The sequence below is a fragment of the Protopterus annectens genome, chromosome 8.part0 (genome assembly GCF_019279795.1).
Source record: "Protopterus annectens isolate FY-2018-M chromosome 8.part0, PAN1.0, whole genome shotgun sequence".
Lineage (NCBI taxonomy): Eukaryota > Metazoa > Chordata > Ceratodontiformes > Protopteridae > Protopterus > Protopterus annectens.
The window spans coordinates 1264387310-1264414611 of NC_056741.1; positions in this window are offsets into that span (position 1 = coordinate 1264387310).

Here is a 27302-nt window from a genome sequence, read left to right on the forward strand (position 1 = left end):
AAGAGCGGCCCAACTTCTTTCCTCTGGAGGTGGTTGGGGGACGTTTCTCCTTGTACCCTTCTGCCTGGCTAGCCATTACCACCGATTCTTGGGTACAAAGGATTATAACCAGAGGTTATCATATCCCCTTAGATCTTTGTCCTGTCCCTTCAAAAAACCTTCCCAACGTTCCACCCAGTCAAAGGGAAGAAGCAGCATTAGAGATAGAAAAGCTGATAAGAAAGAGAATCATCCAAATAGTACCTCCAGACCAGATAGGATCCGGATTCTACTCAAGACTATTTTTGGTGCCAAAGAAAACCAGGGACTGGAGACCAATTTTGCATCTCAGTGTATTAAACAAGTTTGTGAGAGTACAAAAATTCTGGATGGTCACAATACAGTCTATCTTCCCGCTTTTGGAAAAAGATGATTGGATGTGCTCGATAGATCTTCAAGATGCGTACTACCACATAAAAGTGGACAGGCCATCAAGAAGATTTCTGTGCTTCTGTGCGGGAGCCAGTCACTACCAGTTCAGAGTATTGCCCTTCAGACTCTCTACAGCCCCCAGAGGGTTCACAAAGTGCATGGCAGTTGTCACAGCTCACTTGCGACTTCAAGGATTCCAGGTGTTTCCATACCTAGACGACTGGCTCATTTCCACCCCCACCAGATATCTACTGGAAGAAGCCCTGGCATACTCTCTCCTCATTGCACAAAGGCTAGGCATAACCATAAACTGGCAAAAATCCAATCTCACCCCATCTCAGTCGACAGAATTCATAGGGGTTATCTTGGACACAAAGAACTGCAGAGCTGCCATTCCAGAGCACAGAATTTTAAGGATAAAGCAACAACTGATTCCAGTCTTTTCAAGGGAGAAATCCACGGCTCACTCGGGTCTACAGCTGTTGGGTTCCATGGCAGCCTCCATCACCATTGTCCCCCTGGCCAGGTTTCACATGAGGCTTCTACAATGGCTACTGCTCACCCAGTGGTATCCCTTTCAGCATCCTCTTTCAGCCATGATTCGAGTAACCCACAGATGCAAACAGGATTTAAATTGGTGGATGACACACAATGTCACAATGGTCTCACCGTTTTCCCCCCAGCAACCCAAGGCCACAGTGACCACGGACACCTCCCTGATGGGGTGGGGAGGGCTATGTCAGGGACAGACAGTCCAAGGCACTTGGTCCGAACTGGAGGCCCATCTGCATATAAATGTTCTAGAGCTGAGGGCGGTGCTTCTGGTGTTGCAAGCATCCCATCCCCTGCTGCCGTCTGGGACAATTGCGATTCAATCAGACAACATGGCAGTGGTCTGGTACATCAACAAGCAAGGTGGAACCAAATCTTACCCCCTTTGTCGAGAGGCCATGAGGATATGGCAATGGGCAATGGCTACCAACCATTTTCTTCTAACAACGCACATTCCCTGGAGTTCCAACGTGATAGCAGACAGACTCAGCAGGTACATTCTTCAATCTCATGAGTGGTCCCTGAATCCCTTGATAGCGGCAGAGATCTTCCACCACTGGGGCCATCCTTGCTGCGACCTCTTTGCATCCCCGACCAACTACAAATGCAGCAACTACTTTGCCCTGATTCCCCCTCTGGGACAGTCACCCAGGGATGCCCTAGTCCACGATTGGCCCTCGGGTCTTCTTTACGCATTCCCACCTTTTCCCCTCATTCCCAAGTTTCTGAAGAAATCCCGTCGGTTGAAGAGCAAGGTGATTCTCATAGCACCATATTGGCCTAGACAGATTTGGTTCCCCTTCCTTTGGCCTCACCTACTAGATCGACCATGGATTCTCCATCCAATCCCGGATTCTCCATCCAATCCCGGAGTTGATCTCACATTCACAGAACCTGACTCATCCCAACTTGAACAGCCTGAAGCTCACAGCTTGGCTACTCCAATTCCCTTGATTGCCAGGCAGAATGATCTTTCTTTACCAGTACGTGACATTCTCATTGCATCTCTTAAGTCTTCTTCTAGAATTACTTATCTGAGAAAGTGGAAAAGATTTACCTGTTGGCTGAAAGATAAACAAGTAGATCCCTTCTCAGCATCAGTGTCGATAATACTAGACTATCTGGCCGACCTTTTCCAATCGGGTCTATTGGCTAGACTGTCTGGCCGACCTTTTCCAATCGGGTCTATCGGCCTCTTCCATTAGAGTTAATTTGGCTGCAATTTCTAATTTTCATGAGGGTGTCCAAGATTCTTCTCTTATGTCCCACAAATTGTGCAAGACCTTCATAAAAGGTTTGAATCATCTGAAGCCACCTTTTAGAAAACTTATTCAACCATGGGATTTATCATTAGTTCTACAAGCTCTGACGATGCCACCTTTCGAACCAGCCTCTTCTTGCGACCTCAAGCATTTGTCATGGAAAACCTTGTTTTTGGTCACCATTACTTCTGCCAGGCATATTTCTGAGCTTCAAGCTTTATGTATCAAGAGTCCATAGTTGATTTTTCATAGAGATAGAGTGTCTCTGAGAACTAATCCATCATTTCTGCCAAAAGTGATCTCTGAAATGTCCATTAATCAAACCATTGAATTGCCAGTTTTCTTTCCCAATCATTCAAACAGAGGAGAGTATTGCCTACATACCCTAGATATCCACAGGCAAAACCATTTTTACTTAAACAGGACTAGGTCCTTTTGTAAATCTGACCAGTTATTTTTGGCCTTTTATGGACCTAGATTAGGATCTGCTGTTGCTAAGGTCACATTAGCTAGATGGGTGAAGGACTGTGTGACCTTCATTTATACACAACATGATATCTCGTTGCCTACTACCATGAAAGCTCATTCAACAAGGTCAGTGGCAACTTCTGCTGCTTTCCATGCCAGAACTTTTTTACATGACATCTGTGCAGCTGCAACTTGGGCTACGCCTCATACCTTCATCAATCATTACAAATTGGATTTGGCTTCCAGGGGAAGAGCATCTTTCTGTTCTATGGTGCTCAGGAATGTCCTTCCATGAGAGCCTCCCAGGAATAGAGGTAGCTGAAGACTCTGTCCCATGCATAAGGAATGAATGAGGATTAACAACATCAGATAAAGAAGTTATGTCTTATCATAACGTTCCATCTCTATTGTTGATCCTCATTCAGTCATTACGACCCTCCCTCCTTCCCCATCCTGTGGTTTCTAGTGGATTTCACCATCCGGTTCCCTTAGGTTATTTGACCAGAGGTAGCCTCTACCTTCTTTGACTTGCAAACTCAATCTGAGGTAACAGGGAGAGGGGGATTGTGGGTATGAGTTTAGCTCGAGAGTTTGAAGCTGATGCGAGCTTGAAAAATGTCCGGCTTGGTTCCGAGGTCAGAACCGATACCCCATGCGTAATGACTGAACGAGGATCAACAATACAGATGGAACGTTTTGGTAAGACATAACTTCAGTTTGTCTCACTGCTAGCATACTAAATGCAGATAACAGTACAAAGCAATATCACTCTGTAGGCCACAGATACTGTTCAACACAAGCCTAGTTTGTGTAATGCTCAAGTACTGTGCCTGAAATCACATATACAACAGACTTAACCTGTGGCATGTGCAATAAGTACTGTTAGCTATAGTGTGTAAGACTAGATGGTTAGGGGTTCTAATTTCACTCCAGGCTACTTTATGCATGTGTGTGTGTGTGTGTGTGTGTGTGTGTGTGTGTGTGTGTGTGTGTGTGTGTGTGTGTGTGTGTGTGTGTATCCCCTGCAAAACAACCAACATGCCCTCATGGGCTATCCACTTGCAATAGTTATGCACCTTTTGGCCCTGTAACTTGCTGCTGGCTTACAGAGTGCCCTCTTCTACAAGGCCTGATGATGTCATCCACTTTAAGACTACCAGCTGACAGTGTCATAGCAAACATAAGCCATGGCATGTGTGATAAGTGCTGTGAGCTGTAGTGTGTAACACTGGATAGGTAGGGTTTCTAATCTCACTCCAGGCTCTTTGGTGCTTTGTGTGTGTGTGTGTGTGTATGTGTGTATGTGTGTGTGTGTGTGTGTGTGTGTGTGTGTGTGTGTGTGTGTGTGTGTGTGTGTGTATATCCTGCAAAACAACTGATATGCCCTCATGGGCTATCCACCTGCAATAGTTATGCAGCCTTTTGGCCCTGTAACTTGCTGCTCTCTTCCAAACTCTCAACTCCAAGTACTCTACTTGATTGGATATTAGTATATGACCCTACCTCACATCATAACCCAGAAACCATACAAAATTCCCTTAGTGATCACTCTCCAATAAAAGTTAGTAGATTCACTACCCACTTCACCATTTCACACAAATACATAACTTGTCATAAGCTATCCAATTTCTTCCCCAATATTTTTAAGACTCTTCTCTCTAGAATTAACTGGAGTCACCTTAATGAACTTACTCTTGATGAAGCTGTCCAATCATTTAACTCTATCTTTCTTGATATACCAAACTATCTTGCTCCTCTCCGTACTCTTAAAATAAAAGCTAAAATGTCTTCATGGCTCTCTAAGGCAACCTGCACCCTAATGAGAAATAGAGACAGGGTGTGTAAAACCTGGAAGAGAAATAAATTCCCCTCTGACTTGCAAAAGTACAAAGAACTCAGAAACCTGACAAAAAACACATTGCTAAAGATTAAAAGGAATTCTACCATAACCGTCCCATGGCACTAAAATCTAACCCCAATAAATTTTGGAATTCAGTCAACCAAATACTGCATCCTGGAAACCCTTCCTCTCCTAATCCCTATCCAAACAAAACACATAAAGAAACTGCCACTATCTTTAACACTTTCTTTTTAGATACTGTATCAGATATGATTGACACTAACATTCTCCCTGCCAATACTTCTAATTCCTCTGTGCCTCCTCCTAGTGCCAACTCCTCTACACCCTTTTCTCTTCTACCTGTATCTACTACTTGTATCAAACAACTACTCTCCAAATTGAAACCATGCTCTACTTCTGCTAATAACATTCTCTCCTACTTTCTCCAGCTAGCATCTGATACCCTTGCCATCCCTGTATCCATCTTGATCAACCAGTCAATCTCTGAGTCTAAAATTCCATCTATCTGGAAAACTTTAACACCCTTACCATCCACAAGGGAGTAAACTCCCAAGAACTCTCTAATTTTAGACCTATAGCCATTCTGTTACCCCTGTCCAAACTACTAGAAAAATGCATACACAAGCAAACTATGCAATATCTGGTACAGGGAAACCTACTTATTCCTACTCATACAGTTTCTGCCCAAATCACAGTACAGACACTGCCCTTAACTCATTCACAAGCACTATTTCCCCGGGCTCGTGATAATGACAAATTGTGTCCTATCTATTTCTAAACCTTTCAAAAGCTTTTGATACCATCTCACATCCTCTACTTCTGGCTAAACTCTCTAATTTAAACTTCTCACCTAATACTGTCACTTGGTTTTATAACGATCTCACTGATCAACTACAGTCAGTGAAATGTCTTTCTACACTCTCCACCCCCCGCCCTGTAGAAATGGGCATATACTAAGGATCTATCTTGGGTCCATTACTGTTTAATATTTTTACACTTCTTGTGACAAGTCATCTCTTGTGCAATATGCAGATGATTCTACTGTGATCACTATCTCTGACTCTCCTTCTAGTCTCATTTCTACTACTCAGGCTGCCTTTACATCAGTGGAAACCTGGCTCACCAACAACCAACTAATCCTGAATCCTAAAAAAAACAAAAAAAAAAAAAACTCTTACTCTTTCTTACAAAAGCACTTAACCATCTTAAATCTTCTTTCACTATTCTGTCTGTCAACAACACCCCAATAGTACCAGAAACTAGCACCAAACTCTTAGGCATCACTAGAGATGAACAACTTAAATTTTATTTGCACATCAATAACTGCATTAAGAAGGCGCATCAGAACCTAGGTCTTCTATACAGCAATAGAAAGTTTCTTACTCCCAATGCTAAAGTAACCCTCTCTCAAGCTTACCTCCTACCCAGTCTATTATATGGTTCTCAAATACTCACCAACCTTAACACCACTCTCCTAGCAAAACTAAACTCAACTTAACAAAATAATCAAATTATCTGCCCAACATACTTATAAAACCCACCACTGTGTCTCACTCAAACACTTAAACTGGCTGGAACTACCTAACCTGCTTCTTCTCTCCCAGCTTCAGATTATACACTGTATGCTATACTATACCAACCCTCCTTTTGCCCTAACATATCTTCCTTCATATCCCACTGTTAACCAACAAGATCACTAAGCAGCTCAAACCAAGACCTACTACTTACCTATAAACCTAGAACTAAGAATGGATGTAATCTATATGTCTACCATCCTACCATAGTTTGGAACAAGCTGCCACTTCAAATTAGACTACTAAAACATCCAGTACACTTCCCTAATGTGTTTGTCTGTGCTCTGTACAGACACCTTGCATGACTGTCTTCTTGCAACATGCTGGAAGTGACTGCAATAGTTACTTGCACAGAAGACAGTGAGCATGTAGTGCTAAGTGGTGTCCCCAGGTCTCTGAGCCAAGTCACCTGAAATGCCATGATATGAGTTAGCATGGATAAGAGCACTAACACTGTCATACACCTACTGATACTGGACCAAACACTGTTACTTTTGCTCAAGGCCAGATCATGCCTACTGATTGTAACCGGCAGAGTCCATTGACTGTTACACTATGCGGTGGATGTCGGACATATGTCTCACTCCCCCAACCATGGCCTGACAAGGTATATGACAATATTAGGCCAGCACGTCTTGCAGGAAACTGTGTATGTCATGCACAAAGTGTTATGTCAGCTGGTGAATAAGCAGGTGTCTCACAGTCATACTCTGGGAGGATAGCACTGGGAGACCTATGCTGCAATTATGTCAGTCACCAGTGGCGTTCACCATCCTCCATTATTGGCATACCCCTTCTTCTTATTCCCTCTCTGCAGTCACAGTCACTGTCAGTGACCTGTGACTGAGTACATTAGCAGGTTGCATATTAGGAGCTGTCACAGAATCTCACACAGAACCAACAGATGTTCATCGTGTTTCACTGTTGCAGTCATTACAATAGGCTTATCCTGCTGGCAGGCTATCCACAGTCGGCCTGAATTCCAAAGTCCTGGTCTGGCATCGGTTGCTGTCACCTCCTCCCTGACGTCAGTGCGCCAGGGGTATAAATGATGCAGCCGATGCCATTTTCTTCAGTCTTTCTTGCCACGCAGTCCCCGAAGCAAAAGCAGTTCGCAAGTGCCGGATGGCCGACTCCTGAGATTTTCAAGTTTGAATTTCAGATCCAAAGTCTTCATTAAAGCTAAGTACGCCGTTGGGGAAACTATTTTCTTGCTCCAGACCGATGTCAGAAAAAGCTAATAATTGTATTTCTTGTGGGAAGCAAATACCTCATAAGGATTTTCATTCTTACTGTATTCCTTGCCTAAGCCCTGACCACGACGTTGCTAGTTGTTGGTTTTGTGCTAGATTTAACCAACGCACTATTAAGCGTCGTTACAATTTTGCATTTCATTATTTTGGCAGAAGATTTAATTATATAATGCCGTCGGAACAGCTGACTACCAGAATTTATAAAAAGCGCAAAGAAAAGGACAGGCATCCGAGGTCCAAAACCGATGACGAGGCTTCAGCTAGGCCAGTTGCCGGTTCGCCGGTTCTCAGTGAGGCGCTTTCGCAGCCCCTGACGCCTGCTATCTCAGAGCCACAGGCCGCTTCCGCTTCCCATGTGGAGCCGGCTAGGCCACTGGAAACTCAAGGTATTGGACCCTCGGAAACTATTCCCTCAGATGGGTCCAGAGCTGCTGAACAGGCATCGGCTTCTGAGGGTGTTTTCAGGCCTACACAGTTATATGTAAAAACAACTTCAGCTTCAAAGGCAAAGACTAAAGCACCTCTAAAGACAAAGAAACAAGTACAACATTCACCAGGACAGGCCTCCATGCCTAAAAACAGATGCTAAAAATGGCCGAAGACCTAATTATTTTGATCAGGGGTTCCCATCTCCCTCCTGATAAGAGACCTAGGCAAGAGACAGAATATGAATCTTCAGATCAAGTTTCCATTTCCTCTGATTCCTCTTCTGAACAGGGATACTCTCTTCCTCCTTACGAGGATTCTGATGCTGAATAATCTATCCCTTCAGCCTCTCCTCCTGAAGATTATTCCTTTGGGGAGAACCTGCATACTGTGAGGGAGCATTTTCATTGGGAAAGCCAAGATTACTCAGAATCTAAGAAAAGGCTCAGAGATTTTCTTTTACTACCACAACACAGGCCCCTTGCAATTCCTCCTGTTTTAGACATTGTAGATGATGTATTTATAGAGACCAGTCTCACTCCTGACTCTTTACCACCAGCTCCTGTTAAGCCAGACAGATACTACAGGGTTCCTGATTCACATAAATTTCTTTATAGAAACCCTGCTGCTGACCCAGAAACTATTTCTCAGGGTCCCAAAGGGGTCAAGGCGTCCACTGCAAAAATCCTATTCCCTCTGATAGGGATTCAAGGGCCCTGGACAGATGGGGGAAAAAGATTTACACTTCTGCTACTTTGGCTGTAAGGGCCTTAAATTGTCAGTTTCATGTGCTTAAATATCAACAATATCTTATGTCACTACTAAAACAGAAAATGTTGACAAATTCTGAATGTGCAGAAAACAAAGAAATGCAGGATTTATTGCATGCAGCTGAACAAGTGGGAAAGCATACTTTGCAATGTTGTTTTGATTCCCTGGAGGCCTCCTGCAGGGCCGCTGTTACGGGTTCTGTCATTAGGAGGCATGCTTGGTTAAAGGAACAGTATCTGCCTGATCATGTTAAAGCAAAATTATTAGATACTCCATTACAGCATGATACCTTGTTTGGTGTTAAAGCAGAAGAGGTGTTGAAGAAAATGGAGGACAAAGCTAAATCTATGCAAACAGTCAAGGATTTCTTACAGGTACAACCTCCCAGATTTAGCAGGAACTGGCCTGCAAAGAATTGGTCCTTTCCAGTGTCAGACAGGCCACAAAGAGGCAGATACAGGTGGCCCAGAGGCAGATCCCAGCCCCAGGGCTCATACAGGTCTAAACAATTGGGTGCTTCTACCTCCAAAAGTGGAGAAGATAAATCACAGCCATACAGGAAACAGTCTCAATGAATTTCCCCTGCCAGCACCGAGCACTTATCTTTTGGCAGCCCCTCTAGGGGGAAAACTAGCACTTTTTTTCACAAAATTGGCACATGATCACCCAGGACAAATGGGTCCTGAATATAGTTTCTCAAGGCTACAGGTTCCATTTTCACACCCTGCCAAGGGCAAACAGAATGCCAGACCTGCCACACAATCAATGGAAGGAGGCTCAAAAACAAGTTTCAGCCCTCATGGACATGAGGGCCATTCAGCCAGTGCCACAGCAAGAGTAGGAACAAGGATTTTACTCAAGACTCTTCTTGGTGCCCAGAAAGGACAATGCATGGACACCAGTACTGGACCTGTCTATTCTAAACACATTTCTGGATACTCCGAAATTCAAAATGTTGACTCTGCAGCAGCTTCTGCCCATGCTGGGCAAGAAGGCATGGCTTGTGACTTTAGACCTAAAAGAGGCATACCTGCATTTCCCAATCAGACATTCATGCAGAAGATACCTCAGATTTATAGCTGGCTCAATGCACTACCAGTTCTCTGCACTGCCCTTTGGCTTATCTACTGCACCCAGGGTCTTCACAAAATGCCTGGCACCAGTAATTGCATTTTGCAGACAAAGAGGAATACAAATTTATCCTTACTTGGACGATTGCCTTATTCAAGCAGAGAACAAAGACATTCTACTACAGCATCTGGCTTTTGTAAAAGGATTACTGACATGCCTAGGGTACACAGTAAATGAAAAGAAATCAAAACTAGTACCCCCACAAGAGATAATATTCCTGGGTGCAAGCTTAAATACAACTGCCCAGATGGCTTATCTCACGCCAGACAAGCAAAGACAACTGACTAGTTATTTCAAAATGTTAGCAACAAAGACCCAGTTATCTGCAATAACAATTCTGCAGGCTTTGGGCTTCATGGCATCTTGCATACTGCTAATTCCATATGCAAGACTGCATATGAGGAAACTGCAATGGTATTTAAAAAGTGTTTGGACTCAACATTGCCACAGCCTGGAAACAATAATTACCCTCATTCCCTGCCTGCAACAGGAGTTTCGATGGTGGGCAGAGGCCTGTCACCACAACAAGGGACAGCCTTTCACTTTACCCACAGCCAGGCAGACATTAACAATAGATGCATCAGAGTATGCCTGGGGGGCCCATATGGCAGGAAGATATATTCAGGGCACATGGCCCGCAAGCCAAATGCATCTACATAGCAATCAAAAAGAGATGCTAGCTGTTCAAAATGCCCTGACAGCCTTCAAGGATCTACTTCATCCATGACAACTATTGATAAAGATGGACAATACTACAGTCATGTGGTACATGAACAAGCAGGGAGGCACACATTCCTACCCCCTCTGCAGACTAGCCATTGACTTTGTGGGACACAGCATTGACTTACCGAGTACATCTGCAAGCACAATACCTGCCAGGAAGGATAAATTCTCTGGCAGACGAACTAAGCAGAAACCTAATGGATCCCCACGAGTGGAAATTGGATCCACAAGTCTTCAGCATGATAACAAGAAAATGGGGATGCCCGGACATAAACCTCTTTGCCTCGCCTCACAACTGCCAACTGCAGAAATTCTGCACAAGGACTTATCACAAGCTAGCATGGAAAGTGGACGCTCTATCTTTCAGCTGGAAAAACTTAACAGTGTATGCCTTTCCCCCACTGCCTCTCTTCCCCAAGGTACTCCTAAAGGTCAGACAAGAGAAGCCAAAAATGATACTGTTTGCCCCAGACTGGCCCCACCAGCACTGGTACCCAATCCTAATGAGCTTGTCTCAATGCCCAGCCTGGACATTGCCTCAAATTCCTCACTTATTGACTCAACAAAATAGTCAGATCTTGCACAGCCAACTCAGGACCTTAAACCTGGCAGCATGGTGGATAATGTAACCATTCAAAACACGCCTCAGTCTAAAGCAGTGATGGATGTTATTTTGGAGGCCAGGAGGCCTAGCACCAGAAAATCTTATACAGAAAAATGGAAGAGATTCTGTGCTTGGAACCAGGCACAAGGAATTGACACAATTGTACCAAATATTCCTCAGATTTTACAATACTTAGCTGAGATGCTGGACAAAGGCCTATCCTTTTCCTCAATTAAGATTCATGCCTCTGCCATTTTAGCTCACTACAATACAGAACCACCTCTATTCTCTCATCCATTACTAAGGCAGTACCTCAGAGGGGCCAAAAACATAAGACCCCCAAGGAGAGCACCAATACCTGCATGGGACCTAAGTTATGTCTTGGAAAAACTCACACTGCCTCCTTTTGAACCAGCCTCTACAGCTGATATAAAATTATTATCTTGGAAAACAGCTTTGCTCCTAGCAATAACCTCTGCAAGACGAGTCTCAGAGTTACAGGCACTCATGGCTGTGGAACCCTTTATCATTTTCCATCAGGACAGGGTTTCTCTGAGGACAAACCTGACATTTATGCCTAAGGTAGTGTCCAGTGTGGCCCTGAATCAAGCAATTCATTTGCCTACCTTTTATCCAAACCCACAGAATAAGAGTGAGAGACTTCTGCGTTCTTTGGACATTCACAGGCAGCTACGCTTCTACTTGGACAGAACCAAAGCTTTCAGAAAAACTGAACAACTTCTAGTGGCATATGCTGCAGGATCACAAGGAAGGGCTATCTCAAAGCAGACTATTTCAAAATGGATAGGCCACTGCATTCATTTCTGCTATTCACAGCATGGCAAATCAGTGCCTATGGGCATTAGGCCACATTCAACAGAGCAGCAGCCACTTCAGCAGTCTTCCTTAGAGGAGTACCAACCATAGACATCTTAGAGGCTGCAACTTGGAGTTCAGTGCACACTTTTATAAAGCACTATCACTTACCTCTCTACTCTAAATCTAGAGCTGGCTTTGCCATGCAGTTCTGCAGGGCCTCATAGCCTCTCCTAATCCTATTTAGCCCCAGCCGCCCAACCATAGCTTTGGGATTCAACCCAGTTGTAATGACTGCAACAGTGAAACACGATGAACATAGTACAGTTGTGTACCTACCATAAATGTAGATGTTCGAGTGTATTCACTGTTGCAGTCCAGGTTACCCACCCACCATCCCCCTTTCCTTTGCTGGGTCTAATCTGTACTCCTCTATGTGGTGTATTTGCTTGTAGATGAAGGTAGAGCTTTACTTTACTGCATGCATGTTTATTGGCATAAATTAGCCTACCCTTTTGAGGGCACCTGACATCTGGGGCAAGAAAATCTGAAGAAAATGGTGTCGGCTGCATCATTTATACACCTGGTGCACTGACGTCAGGGAGGACTTTGGAATTCAGGTCAACTGCAGGTAGCCTGCCAGCAGGATAACCCTATTGTAATGACTGCAACAGTGAATACACTCGAACATCTACATTTATGGTAGGTACACAACTGTACTTTATCCATGATGGACTAAGACACAGTCAGTTGTTCTCTGAGCCACTGACAAAGACTAAATGCCAGCGACTGCACAATACTATCCTGTGGGAAATCATCCACCCCTGCAATATATTGTCATGTCTGCACAAAACACACAGTTGAGCGACATGGAGTTATGGATGCAGAGAGTAATGTAGCCTTAGACTTTCACTGGTCGGTAAGATGTGGGGATGTATTCACTGTTGTACAACCTATACTGACAGATTTGGGATGTAAATCCCAGACTGTCACTGCTATACTGAATGTGGCAATCATCACACCTATCATCGTGTACAATGGCACCCTTGCTATGCTATGACACAGGCATATCGTACAACTGTAGCAGCCTCACAGTTTCCATGGTACACCAGTACACAGTGTAGATAACATGTCCTATGGAGTCCATGTCATGACCATACATGTCTAGTCTGTCTCCTACATGCTTTGGAAGGGATGTGTATGGCTCCATACATGGAGGTGTCGGATCCCACTATGTACCTCATGCGTATCCATGACAGGACTAATACATGTCTCACCTGTTCTACATGCCTACATCACCATGGTTTACATAGTATATGCTGGAGAGAAAGGAATGTAACAGAGACGGTACAAACTACGTGAAACAGGCCCCCCAATGCATGTGAAGCACACATTTGCTGTGACACACATCATACAATGGGATGCAGAATGCAACAATCATAACTGGTTTCAGAAAACTGTCTGTACTGGGCACAGGATATGTGTAGATGGGTCATTTCCATCACCACAGCTTGTAGATGTGTGAGTTCTCAAAACCCTGGTGACACTTATCAAGGGTAGCATACCTGTTCACAGATTAGGGATGCATGAGTACGCTGAATGCCACCATTGTGCTTGTTAGTCTGTTATACATATATGAACCTATGGAGCCATGCACTTATAGTGCTGTACCTTGCTGAAGACATATTTCTGCTGTGTTGACATGCCATACTGTGCTGCTTTATTGCCACTGTGTATACATAGATTATCCCAACAGACCCCTGAAGCAGAAACATAAACAGGTCCGTGACACACCTGTCATTTTATAACTATATAGCCATTACATCATACAACATATGGTACACAAAAGTATGTGGCATACTCATGAAAAATTCCAGCATACAGTATGTGGCATGGAAAAACAACACTGCATCACACAAGTACATGTAAAATAATATAGTCACCCTGTGCATCAGACACATAGGTTAATTTCCCTGCAGTGATGGCAAGGATGACAGGGATGTGGTACAGGTGTCATCACTTGCACAGGGTGTTATGTGGGGGTGCAAGAGGCTGACCCAAATGGTTGACAGCATATGTGTGAGTCAGGAAGGGAAGCAGGTAAGATGGACCATGGAAAGGTGCCTTGTGTGTCTGTAGGTGACCTGCATTTGACAGTGGTGTGTGTGTGAGTGTACACAGTCAAGCTCAGTGCTAGCCCTACATGTGTGTATGTTGAACAGCTTTGGATTGTACATTGTAGAGTTGACAGTTCACCGTATCTGGCCCTGAACATGGGAATTGGCTCTGCCAGGAGTTGCACTGGCACCTCCATGACCAAGGTCAGAAGAAGTGCCAGTACCTGATGATGACTGATGTCTGCTGGGACCATGTCTCCCATGGGAATGCCCAGGACAATGAGCCCATGGCCTGCCATGTCATGGTGTGGACAGCACACTCCCATCTGTAGCGCTGGATGTACTGCCACTATGGGAGCGTGAATTTGCACGGCCATGTGGAGTTGGTTGCTGACCTACATCCATGAGTCCGACACTCAACTCCAACCACACGTTCCAGCACAGAAAATGTGCAGTCCAAGACAGACACTGTCTCAGCCCACCTTCTGTCCACTGCATCAGTCAACCAATCCAAGGTGTCCCCAATGCAGTGGAGGCAGTCACGGATGTCAGACTCTGCTGCATCCATAACCCTAAGCATACATCAGGTGTAGCATTCAGAACATGCCTGTGCCTCCATGATGGCCCAGAACATGTGCCGAGTGACCCATGATGTGAAACCTGCAACAGGTGGTGGATGGACAGCAGGCCTCCTGCAAACACCCCTGTCAATCCCTCTGTGTGGGACTTCGCTAGCTCTCTGGCTATGGCCTGCATCTACAGTCACTGGAGCCAAAGTTGCCACACTTTCCTATTCAATGTCCCCACCCTCTGACTGTCCAATATCTGTGGCCTCCAGGGACTGGATATGTGCGGGCATATTGACTGTGTGCAGTGACAACTGGGGTAGAAGAGGGATGTCAACCTCTGGGACAGATTCAACCCCCAAAACTCCCACCTGTGCCACACTATGGCCACCATCATCATCAGAGTCTGAGGGACACTGACATCAGGTTGTGTAGGGGACAGAGACCAACACCCTGGTCACCTGTGATAAGAAAGGAAAAAGCAGTACATTACTACCTGCACTATTTTGCTCTGCAGTACTATGTTGTTATATATGTAAGGCTGTATACACTGTTGTCACTATGACAGACTTGTTGATAACCCAACCTCATATAGTAGGACTTGAGGAATATACTTTTCCCACTAACACCTGTAGTTACTTGTAAATAAACTCTCCTTACACTGCAGTCATATCAGCAACAGTGAGGTACACTGTTGACATTAGTGTAGACTCTGCACAGTTGACACATATAACACTCTGTACTGTCCTGACAATACTGTCACATCTATCAGTGTGGTCACACCTACAAGGCATAGGTATGAGTCTAACATGTGCACAGTCTAACATGCCAACAGTACAGCAATGCAGGCAGCAGGCCTGGGATGACAGTCTATAGATTACAATGCTGTAAACATACATCAATAACAAAACAGTTCATGCTTACCAGGAGCAGGACCACGGGCTTGTGCACTACCTGACGGACCTGTGAAAAGTTGAGGAAGAGGTAATATCAGTACCACCACATGGTAATACACCCATATATCTCGCATTTACAGTAGATACTGTCTTAATTGTTATAGTGGTCAAAATCTGAGCATGACAGCCATACTGCAGTTAAACCCTTCTCTCCCCCCTCAAAACAGACAGACCTGACACCCATGTAAGGCTATGTATGCCCTGACACATTGAATGCTACAGTATTGCAGTGATGACCAGTCTGAGCTTACCTGCATGTTCCTCAGCCGTGGAAACTGTGGCACCCACATCCACGATGTAGGGTATGATGGATGCCTGGAAGCTGGCATGTATGCCTAGATTTGCCAGGAATTCCTCTGTGGCTGAGAGTGGTTGTTCCACTGCAGGCCCTTCACCGGTGGTGCCACAATCCCTGGCTACATCTGCCACTCTTCTGCGTGCAGCATTGATCATGTCCATTGTATGGTATCACACCTGCTCATATGTCCTGTTCTGATGAAAGGTCAGCCCACAGTGCGTCATGCTGTTCCCTGTTGTGCCTCCCACTGGACAGTAGGACTTCATGGTATTGATGGAGCCCTTCCAGGATAAACTTATTCTCTGTATCTGTGAAAGCTGCATGACATTATGTATACATGTTTCCTGAAAGACAACAACATGGGAACACATGTCAGGTTCACATACGTGGAAGGACACTGTAGAGATACAACAAGGACAGAATGGCTGGCAATATCCACTGCTTGATCACACATGTCATATGCCACAGTGTGAAAACATACTAAGCATGTGGATACAACTAAAATACTATTGATAGTCAGGTATTCCCATGTATGCCATGACAGATACTGCTGTACGATCATACGGCCCACACTGCAGTCTATTGTAGTGTGTCCCCAAGGGCCAACCCCCCTGATAATATGTGAAAACAACTGTGCCAAGCAAATAGCAGTGTGCACTTACATCCACTATAAAGGGTGAGTCCCAATAGCCCAGTGTGCTACACTGACATTATACTATAGACCTTTGAGGTATTGCACACCTTCTGTATATGTAACAAATCTAGAGATCATTGGTATGTCATTATCACAGTTCTAAGAATGGCTTATTGCTGTGATCCCTATTCCCCTTAAATATATTCACACATCTGCATCCTGATGTAAACAAAATAGTTACATACCTGATGGAGTCCAGTACTCCTCTGCTGATATGTGCTGATAGTTAATATATTACATCTGCGTGTTCTGTGTGAGGAAAATCTCATACAGACTGTTTTCCTATAGCCAGCTGCTTGCCCTTTACCATGCTTCTCATCAGCAGGTGAGTGCCTCTTAACCATCCTGTGGATCTGAAATGCTAATTGCAGCCTACACAGCTGATTTGGATGATAATCAGCCAATCACATGCAACCACAGTACAATATATAAGGTGTTTTACATAGAGGTGGGTGTGCTACAGGCTGCAGCTGCTGCTGCAGGTCATAGGCATAGACAGAGAGTGTGAACATTTTGGAGGACAACAAATTGTAGGAGCAACTGTGGGAGCTATGTCAGCCATGTTGTAGAGGGAGAGCCAGAGTGAGGCTATCCTTTCCAGTCCAATTAAGGCATGTGTTTAAGGTAAGTATGTTAGGCAACAGTATCACTAACAGAGTACTAGGCCACATGTTTGTTGTGTCCTTGACCAACATGGGGGATAAATATAACAATACTATAATTCCACTGCTACACACCACTGGATTTGAATCCAGGACTGTGCGTGGCAAAGGCAAAATGTACTGTTTGCAAGGCATATAACAGAAATTTTTGCCCTAGCACCTGGAAGCTCCTATGGCCAGAGCAGTACCCCAAGGCTGTCCCTTGCGTATATCTTGCACGGATACCACCAAACCAGTTTAGACATGTGCCTGAATAGTTTTAAGCTAATCAATACCTAACTTCTGGAAAGATCACACAATAAAGAAGAATCTCATTTGAAGAAGAAGAACCAAGAGTCACCGTGGTTTTTTTTTATTATTGTACTGGAGAATCTTTTGCAGCATTTTGAAAAATAGAAATCTCTCAAGATCTATGTTAAGCTCGGAGCTCGACCTGCTGGTTTGATTAGCTTTAAGCTATTTGGACACAAGATATTTAACAGACTGAGCTACTGAGTCACTACTACAGCAGGTGTATTTGCAAGATATATGTGCACACATATGGGCTGTAACAAACGTTTTCTACATCCATCAGTATGTGCATGGCTTTATATGGATGTATTTCTGCACTGGGGTGCCAGTTGTACATATATTTTGCCATTAATACCTTTGCAGGTGTCTTTCTACATGTTGCTGATAAAAGGGCACATTTACCTGCTATCACAGGCCTCATTTACATCCATTATTATGTCTTTGGCTTTCTACTGGTGTACTACTGCATCAGAGTCCAAGGTACACTTCCATTTTTTCCATTATTTTTTAATCAAGTTTGCATGGCACAGCGCAGAGTGCATCTCCTCTGAAACACGCTTAATGACTGTAATAGGCAATTACTATGTTTTGTTTAAACCACCTGTTTTCATTACAAGTTGTGTGGTGTGGCAGGTTATTGCAGTGGTCAGCAGGTGCGATGGCCTTGTGTTCAAAATATGGGACAGGTGTTTACGATTTTAAAATCACATATAGTCAATATAGCTCTGTTTAGCTCAGCTTAGTGAAGCTGTGCTACACTGCACATCGCACAGCGTCACACTAAAAATATAAAGAAAAGAAAAATGAGGAGATAGGAAAGTGGTGAAATGGGGTACAAGCAAGAGGAAAGCATAGTGAAAGGCAGGTAGGGATGTGCAGGAAGGGTGTAGGAAAGAACCATAGCTACCCACTTCTTGTACAGCAATAACTGTGCACTTTGACAGAATTTGTACATGACTTTGAACTCTCAACCCCAGAGAGAGGGGTGAAGACAACATAACTGCATTATCAAGACAATTGGACCAGATTACATGTGTCCAGTGGAGAGCTCTGTATGGGACGATATTTTTTGAGGGGGGGCAGGTGCCCATTTTTTTTAAGGTGAGAGTAATGTTGGGGTAAGGACATAGGTACATGTGGAGGAGGTAAGTTGGGTAGGTGAGCATGCATTTGCAGACAGACAAGACAAACAAGACAGCAGATGGGTGGTGTATGACACATGAGGGGGTGAACACCTTGGATAGGGAGGGTGTTGTGGAATCGAAGTCCCATGTGCCTCCACAAGGCAGCAGCATGACTCACATCCCCACCCATGGGACTGTCTGCACTGCTCCATCATTGCCCCGGGGATTGAAGTGATAGAGACTTGGCACCAGGGCAAGGCTGCTCCACCAGGTTGGCCAGCATGTCCTCAATCTGGTGCAGGTGGCAGTCAAAAACATGGTAGTCTATCCTGTGCACCAAAACTGGCAGCTCAGCCTGGGTGACAACATCCCCTCAAACACCACTCACAGAGGGGGGCCCGTCCCCCTCCTGTGGGGTGGTACTACCTAACGCTGCAGGTAGTGCAGGGGCAACAAAGGGGGCACCACAGGTCTGGGTTCCAGATGTGCTGGGACACAGTACCACAGCTGGATGAGTCAAGGTAGGCAGATCAGCCGGAACCAGCCTACCTTGATGTGCTTTGGTAAATATGGTATAGAAATAAGTTAAGGTTAGTAATAAGCAAACCATTGTTAGTATTAACAGGATGGACCATCATATTTATCAATCCAAATACATATTAATGTATATTATATGTAACACAACATTAAGTAACATAACAGTCAGTATGTTAACAGCATGCCAGTAAGAATTAAACCATAAGGCCAACAAAACAGTTAGTTTAACAAAATACGTTAATATTGAATCATAATAACATGTAACAATAATAAATCACATTTTACCAATTATAAACAAAATATGTTAATATTAAATCATAATAATAAATAATAACTATAAATAAATGAAGATAACTGGTGGGGAGAGAGAAAAACATTTCCATTGCTGACAATGCAGACTATATCCCTGAAAACTCTGATAATAAATACTCTTCAGGAGTGTAGTATCAGTTTTGAGTACAGTGACTACAATTCTCCTATAGCTGATGTAGCACGTACATAACTGTCAAGCTGTTAGCATGGGTCAGGATGGGCCAAGCAATAACAAATGTAGGTACACATCTGTAAGCGGATTTGGTAATACATTGCATTCCAGGTAATCATTTTTCTGGTAATCCTGTGACAGATGGAGTAGGCAGTTTTAATTACAGTATGAGAAATCTTGACACTTCAGAGGCATGTTTGTGTACAGTACATAAATTATACATCTGTCATGCCTTACTCTGCAGGCATGGGAATAGAACCCAACAGCTGTGAGTGCAGGGGACATCTGCAAAAAATGTAACAACTGACTGCAGCATCTTAGTACAGACATGCAAGGAATACAGCCATACTGGAAGTATATAGACAGATTTTTTTTAAGAATCAACAATGCTGCTTAACAGTTTATTGGTATTGCTGATAAGTGTCTGGGAAATGTAAACACAGTCATATCTGCTCATAACATGGGCTACCTCAACCATATAGCTTTTGTTCCTGGAGTGGGAGGAAATGAGAGCATTATGTGACTGAATTTGTTTTGCATTCTAGAACTACTACAGTGTTATACTTGACTGCAATGCCAGTAAAACACACATGCATAGAATACAGCCATACAGCATTTATTAAAACAGATTTATTTAGGAATCAACAATGTTGGTCAACACTTTATTGATATTGCTGATAAATGTCTGTGAAGTCCACACACAATATCTGCCCATAGAGTGGGCTAACTCACCCATATACATTTATTACTTGGAGCAGGAGGAACAGAAAGCATTATGTGACTGATACTGGCCTGGTGACAGTGTTACACTTGACTGCAGCAACCTTACCATAGACAAGCAATGCATACAGTTCTACTGCAATAGTTATGACAACACAATCCTGCCATACACCATTTTGCTTACTGTTATCGGTATTGTTTATTGCACTACAGTTTTTAGTGTTCATTTATTATGCTATATCTCTAATTACCCATCTGTTGCACTACAGTTCTACTTACCCATTTATTGCACTACAGTTTTATTGTGTATATTTTATTGCAGTAAATCATTTACTCTTTCTTGCTTATTGCACTACAATTAGCATAATAAATCCGTACTCACCATACTCATGGAGCAACTTGGCCAGGTGCCTGGCATGGGATTCAACATTGCAAGTTCTTTCAACTGCAGCTGTTGTAAAAGAAGCACAACATTATGTATACCAGTTTTGCAGACATTCAGCTTGCAGTTTGGTAAAGCAGTAGAAAACATACGTACATATTTGTGGGGCATTCCTGGCTCATAGCTGTTGGACCCAGGTGTCCAAGATTCCCCTCTTTCTCCACTTCAGGTCATCATAATGGTGATGGCACTGCTCACCAGTGCGGGGAATACCAGTAGTACTGGTAAATTCCCTGGCCAACTGGCCCCAGGCCTCCACCATACATTCCGAGCCCTGGAAACCTTCCAGAGTAGCCTGGGTTTGTAATTTTTTACCAAGAGCCCAACAAAGACCCTTGACTCCTGAATACCCGATCTCTGCACCCAAAAGCAAGCACATTCATCAGCACCACCTGCCATATCATCAGTTGAGTAGACTCCAAAGACTAATGCAGAATCCGTGCCTATTGCACCTAATGTAGGTTGTTTTCCCGCCTTTACACGTCATTGAGCAACATTCAAAAAAATGCTGCATTGCTTAGCTCAGCAGCACAAAAACTTCCATAATCAAGGTTTTAGCTAAGCTTAGCACTTTGCAAAAAGCAGTAGCCGTTAGCATGTTTAAGCAGTCTCAGCACAGTGCAGCAGTGCCATATTTCACAAATTAAACACATATAATAAATTAAATTACAGACATCTTAACACTGCTATGGACTTGAACCCAGTACCTACTAAGCATTAGGCTGTAACTCTTCCCATTTAGTTACTTGGATATTTTGAAAGCTAGTATGCCTTCACTTATACTACTACTGGGCTACCTGCTAGTGTTGCTGAGCACCACACAGCACCATGCAAACACGCTTAAACAGACCAAGAAATATATAATTAATTACATCCAGTTTCTATTTGTAGATGTCTGTCAGCTATGTCTGTATGAGCACTGCTCAGATATGCTGTGACCCGCAAACAGCAATTACAAAAAAATAAAAAAAACTAATAATATGTAAGTATGATAATCAGTGACATCTGGTCTCTATTTTTAGACGTCTGTCAGCTGTCAGCTGTCTATATGTGAGCACAGCTTGGCATTGCTGTGCACTGCACTGTGCCGCACAAAAATGCAGAAAGGAAAAAAAAATCATAAAAATAAAATATTACACATTACAAACACTTCACAGCATTTTAACAGTAGCAAGAAGCAGTACAGGGAGCCTTACCATGTAGGCATCCATAACCATGGGTAACCTCTACACGTCTCCCTACACTGATTCAATATCCCTGTTCCTATGCTCTCCCTCGTCAATGTGTCATCATTAATATGCATGGCGCACTACCGAGGGGGAACCATGGTCATATACATGGATACATTATGTGTAGGCTGTACACTGTGCCTACACAGATTTTATTAAATCCTGGGGTTAATCTAGACTAAAAAAAATCTTTTAAGTTCTTGCCCCTTTTGGAAACAAGTAATGGTTCCTCACCAACTACTTTTTTTGACATCTGGAAAACTATTTAGAAATGTCTAATTATTTTTTTATGATGTTTTAATGTCACTTTGATCTAAACTATTTTGGACAAGCAAACAGAAGCACGGAAAACAGTTGTACTAAAACTCCCAAAGAAATTTATTAAAGTAAAGTTAGGTCTTTTGTACAAATAAATATTAGTACTTCATCAGACTTCAAAACCAAAATGAAAATAACTGCTGTTAAATATCTTCTAACTCGTCACATGGTGCTGATTACATAATTACTTAATTAAAATAATTGCTAAATTGTTAAATAGAAAGAACCATCATCAAAGAACTGCAGTTACTGCAAAAATACATACACAAAATTCATAATAGTGTAATTAGAACGTTTATATGCATTATTCTGCCAAAAAAGAAATATATAGGTTATTTATATTCTATCTCTCCAGGCTTCTCAGTTTTAAGATGCAAGCTATAGAGCAAGCATTTAATCCTGGGTAGTTAAAACCATCAGCTCTAAGCTGCCATATTAACTCACGTCTCTCCAGCCATAAAGAGATAGGTCCCCCTCTAATATCAGCCCCAATTTGATCAATAACCCTTTAGGTGAAATTGTGTTCAGGGTGCTTAGCCACATCATTCTCAACCTATTACTTCTAATTGTGTATTGATGTTCATAAATGCAATCCCTTAGTCACGTATCAGTTTTCCCTATATAGAAAACTGGGAAGCATTTGCACATAGCTAGGTAAAGAGTTACAGTTATATCTTCCATTATAGGAAAACCTAATAGCATTAATTCTAAAATGTAAGCCTTTATCAGTATGCCTGCAGTAAGAGCAAGATTCACACTTGAACATGCCCTTAATCCTAGGTTTAAAAGTCCTTCTATATTCAAAATAGGATTTCAAATTTCGTCCCCTTTTAGAAATGACCATTGGTCTATCAGACATTCTATTCCTTAGGTTCTTATCACTCATAACTATATTCCAATTTTTCTGAAGGATGTCCTTCAGAAAAAAAGCGTCCTTACTAAATGGTGTAATAAAGGTTAGGGAATAGTCTATAGGAGAATTATCAAGCCTCAGAGCCAAATTAGATTGTAGTGTATCAGTATTCATGTTCACCCTGCGGGAATCATTCAGGGTAGCTCTAAAGTATCCTGAAGATCTTTTTGTTGCTAATTCCGTAATCAAGTTCTCAACCAGATTCAATAGATATCCCTGTTTCAAAAATACATTTTTGAGGAAATCACATTCAGCCACAAAATCGGGGAAATTGGACACCATTCTGGCAGCCATAACCAACTGACCTTTGAGTACTGATCTTTTCTGGTGTTCTGGGTGAGAACTGGTATAACGAAGAAGAGTTTTGAATATGTCTCTTTGCTAAAAATAGTAGCAACATATTGTTGCCTAGTTCTATCATTCCTTAGTAAAACATCCAAATACGAGATCTTTTCTTTCTGAAAGTCACTAGTAAATGCAAGAAAGTCAGTTGTATTCTTCATGTAGCATACAAAATTCTGAAAACACATCTACTTCACCTTTGAATATAATAAAAATATCATCCAAGTAACGCAAGTAAAAATAAATATATTCAAAAAAGGGGTTGTTGTTCAAAATATACTCCCTTTCCCAATAGCACATGACAAGATTTGCAATGCTCGCCCCACTATTCTTCATGTAGCATACAAAATTCTGAAAACACATCTACTTCACCTTTGAATATAATAAAGATATCATCCAAGTAACGCAAGTAAAAATAAATATATTCAAAAAAGGGGTTGTTGTTCAAAATATACTCCCTTTCCCAATAGCACATGACAAGATTTGCAATGCTCGCCCCACATGGGGACCCCATGGCTACACCTTTAGATTGGACATAGAGATTGTCACCAAACAGAAAAAAAATATCGGACAAAATAAGGTCCAAAAATTCTTTTACTAGCTATAACTCATTAGTATCAATGCCTTTCCTCAACAAAACTTGGCTAATCCAGTCAATACTAACACTGTGCGGTATTATGGTGTATAAATCTTTAACATCAACTGTGGCAAAGTTGTAATTATTGTTAAACATTAATTTGCTTACATTATCCAAAAAGGACCATGAGTCCCTACAAATCTGGGTCTCATCACACAAGTATTTTTTCAAAATATGGTCCACAAATTTCGCCATAGGGTAGGTAATTGAGTTATGTCCATTCACTATAGGTCGAAGAGGAGGGTCCCTGATATCCTTGTGGATCTTTGGTATACCAAAAATAACAGAGACCCTAGGAGCTGGAACTATTAGAAAATTAAGCAGATCCAAAGAAATTTGATCTTCAATAAATAAATCATTAAGAAACCATCTAATCCTTCTATAAGCATAATTAAGCTCGTTTAAGGAAGCAACAGCATAATTTTCAGTGTCCAACATATTTTGCATTCTAGTTACATAAGACTCATTGTTCATTAAAACAATGCCACCACCCTTATCGGGTTTAGAAATCCTAAGACCACTATTAATCAAAGTATGCAGCAACCTCCATTCATCATTATTGAAATTACTAGTTGAAACATTCCCTTTATATTTGAACACATTAAAATTCCTAAAATCACATTCACAAATCCACTCAAATGTAAAGTGGGATGTACTATTGGGTTAAATGTGCTGTGTACTTTAAATTCATTATTTTTAACCATACCAGTTGTGTCATTATTGTTGTGTCTTTCGGCTTTTCCCGGTTAGGGGTCGCCACAGCGGAACTCCGGTCCACTAATGATTGGCAGTTGGTTTTTACATGCCGAGTTGCCAGCCCTGATGCACAACCTTCAATGAAGGTACGCCCATTCACGCATGTCTCCACGCAGAAGACGCTCCAGCTGAGAGTCGAACCGGACAGCGTCTTACTGTGACGCGACAACGCTACCGCAGCACCACCACCGTGGCAATCCCAGTTGTGTCATTATTAGTACTGAAAAATGTATTCAAATTCAATTTCCTTATAAAAAGTTTGAGATCAATTAGTGTCTTAGCTAAATCAAAGCACCTAGAAGGGACAAATGACATTCCTTTAGCTAAAATGTCTGTCAACTCAGTACTTACAGGAAACGAAGTATAGTTAAAAACTTTAAAGTCCTTTATAGTGTTGAAACTGATAGTGAGCTTGTCTCCGCTCACAAAATTAGTCATGTTCTAATAAATCCCCATGAATAGGAACCAGGATATTAGTTACCTCCTGGTTTGCCGGCGGTTCATTCGGTTCCTTTTCTTGTTGTTGTTCCCCCTCCGATTCGACTGCTGCTGTCCAAAAGAGGAGGTACTCTGAAAATTTTAAATATTGTCTTGTTGGTTGTAAGCAACCTTATGTTGATTGTTGCTTCCATAGTTTCTGTTTTGGAGCCTTTCACTGCAGCATGGGGCATCCATATTTGCCCCAGGACTTGCTTCCTCCATGGCATTAGTATCAGTATCATCGCTGTTGTTCAATGTCACTGTATTAGCAGCCAATCCAGGCTCTGTGCTAGCAATTTGAGAAAATCCGCCCCATTGTTGTGATAGCGGCGGTCTGGCATAAGCTAACCCTTTATTATAGTCTAACTCATCCCTTTTAAGCTTCTTAATTTTATTAGCTCTCAATTAATTGATTTGCACGTCAATACTGCTGAAAATATGTGCATAATCAAACTTATACCATTCGAAATCAGCATCCGCTCTAATAGAATTGTCCAATATGCTAATTTCCTTTTCCAGTTCTGATATTTGCATATTATAGTGTTCAACAAAGCACTTAATCAACTCAATGCCTTATTTATTAAACAAACTGATCAGATTTTTGTGGAAGTGGGAGTCAGGAAATAAATCTGTTGGGTACCGCCAGCTCCTTAGTCCCTTAGGAACAATATTCCATTCAATACATTTGTGGAAATACATGACCTCCAGCTGCAATTTTTTTAATCTTAAAGACTTGATGTCAAGAGTATTGAGTCTCGTGACAATGTCATTAACTGTTCGAACATTGTCTGAGTTTGTTGGGTTATTCATCATTGTCAATTGTAATCCTTGGGGGGGGGTGTGTGAAAGCCAGTTTTTAATGTTGTAATCACCCACCAAGGCATTCTTATAAGAAGAATGTGCGGGCTGATTAGATAAACCCATTTGCCCATTATTAGTATTATCGCTGCTTACAGAATCCAAATCAGTAGCAGGTCTCATGTTGGAATTCTCCGCTCCGTAACATTGGTTCACTGTAGCAGAAGCTGCTGCAGCCAAAGGAGTTACAGAAGACACATTGGAATTCTCTGATCCATGATGATGGTTAACTGTAGCACAAGCTGCTACAGCCAAAGGAGGTACAGAAGGCAAACTCCGATTACTGGCAGTATCAATGAGGGAGGTATTAAGTACTTTACTTGCCACTGAAGCCACCAGGTTGTTCACTTTTTTGTTCAACATGTTTATTAAACAAGTAAGTCACCCAATGTCTTGATTAGTATCTCTACTCAATGTCTCATCCGGAAATAGGGAGGGTACACCAAAACCAAAGTCCATAGCCATGTAAGCACAGACTTGAGAAATAATCCAAAACAAACACAAATTGGTGAATAGAAAACAGAAGCACAGAGAATAGTTGTACTAAAACTCCCAAAGAAATTTATTAAAGTAAAGCTAGCGCTTTCGTACAAATAAATATCAGTACTTCATCAGACTACAAATCCAAAATGAAACTGAATGCTGTTAAATATCTTCTGACTGGTCACATGGTGCTGATTACATAATTACTTAATTATTAAAATAATTACTAAATTGTTAAATAGAAAGAGCCATCATCAAAGAGCTGCAGTTACTGCACACACAAAATTCATAATAGTGTCATTAGAATGTTTATATGCATTATTCGGACAAAAAAGAAATATATAGGTTATTCATTTTCTAGCTCTCCAGGCTTCTCAGTTTTAAGATGCAAGCTATAGAGCAAACATCATTTAATCCTGGGTAGTTAAAAGCATCAACTCTAAGCTGCCATATTAACTCACATCTCTCCAGCCATAAAGAGATAGGTCCCCCCTCTAATATCAGCCCCAATTTGATCAATAACCCTTTAGGTGAAATTGTGTT